The sequence below is a fragment of the Camelina sativa genome, chromosome 3, assembly GCF_000633955.1.
Source record: "Camelina sativa cultivar DH55 chromosome 3, Cs, whole genome shotgun sequence".
Taxonomy (NCBI): domain Eukaryota; kingdom Viridiplantae; phylum Streptophyta; class Magnoliopsida; order Brassicales; family Brassicaceae; genus Camelina; species Camelina sativa.
In genome coordinates this window covers 18,202,218-18,203,840 of record NC_025687.1, presented here as the reverse complement: position 1 = coordinate 18,203,840, position 1,623 = coordinate 18,202,218, and positions in this window count along the sequence as shown.

The following is a 1,623-nucleotide window of genomic DNA, read 5'->3' as shown; positions in this document are numbered from 1 at the left end:
TGATCCTAGCAACTGGACCAAAAACTTCCTCAAAGTCAACATCATACTTTTGCACATATCCTTTTGCCACAAGTCGAGCTTGATACTTGTTGATATTTCCATATGTATTTCTCAGTAACTTAAACGCCCATTTTAAACCAATTGGTTTTGTTCCTATGGGAAAGTCAACAAGATCTCAGGTTCTAAGCTTCTCTATAGAACATATTTCATCTTCACAGGTTCTTATCCAGTCCTTAAACTCCTTAGATTCACAAAAATTTATAGGTTCATCATTGAGACACAAAAGCAAGAACTCACCTTCTTCTTCCACAAGTAATACATAGTCTTCAAAATACTTTGGCTTAACGCTCTGCCGCGGTGATTTTCGAAGTTCTAGTTCTGACGCGACATGCAAAATTGTAGATAAAACTGCAGGCTCGTGTGGCACTTTTTTAAACTATTGTTCATGCGTCTGAGAATGGTCACCATGTGCTACTCCACTAAAAGATTCCCTATCATCAACAATTATTCTGTTTCATTAGTATTTTCGTTTTCTTGAAGACCTTGATTCCCAAAAATATCAAAACTGATCTTGAAACTCTCATCACCATCCCGATTTTAGAGACTTGCAGAGAGGGTTTAAAAAGAATTGATTTGGCCACCTATGTCACCAAAGGACACTTATCTTTTCGGTCAAGGGGCATGAGAGAACTCCAGAGTTAAGCGTGCTTGAGCTGGAGTAGTCTCAGGATGGGTGACCTTCCGATAAGTGACTGTCGGAATCGTGCGAGTGAGGACAAAACACAGGGAAAGATCATGTGGTGATTTGTAGGGACAGTAACGATCGTCGGATATGGATGGGATTACGAGCCTAGAGCCCATAGACTGGGATTGGACATAGGGCCCACTAAAAGGTGGTTGTCGGGGCATTACACCATTGCCATCCTTTTGTTTCATCAAAAACAACATCACAACTTACAATGATTTTCTTTGACTGCAGATCTAACAATCGATACGCCTTGGATCGTAGTTTTGTTCCCAAGCATTTGTGTTCTGTCATCCAGTTTCTTGAGATTTGATTTCTCTACCTTTGCATAACCAAGGCAACCAAAAATCCGAATGTGCTCTACTGTTGGTCTGTTATCTCGAAAGCACTTACCTAAAGTTTTATCCTTTATAGCTCGAGTGTCTTATAGCTTCTACCCAAAGATAGTTTGGCATATGCATATGCTTAAAGATACTTCTAGCCATCTTCATCAAAGTCCTATTGTGTCTTTCAACGACACCATTATGTTGTGGTGTATATGAAGCTGTTAAATGTTGTTTAATGCCGAAAGTTTTGGAAAAAGAATTAAACTCCAGAGATACAAACTCTCGGCCTCTATCTGTTCTGAAGGTTTGTATTTTTTCCCCAGCTTCTTTCTCCACTACAGCTTTAAACTTTTGAAATATACGAAACGCTTCTCCTTTCTCCTTCGGTAGCATAGTTCACATGTAACGTTAGAAGTCATCAATGATAAAAAAACATACATATTCCCAACAGATGTACTCGGTTTTATTGGACTGCAAAGGTCACCATGTAGGAGCTCTAGCACCATTGTTGCTCGAAAGTTAGTTTCCTGAGGAAACACATGCCTAATTTGC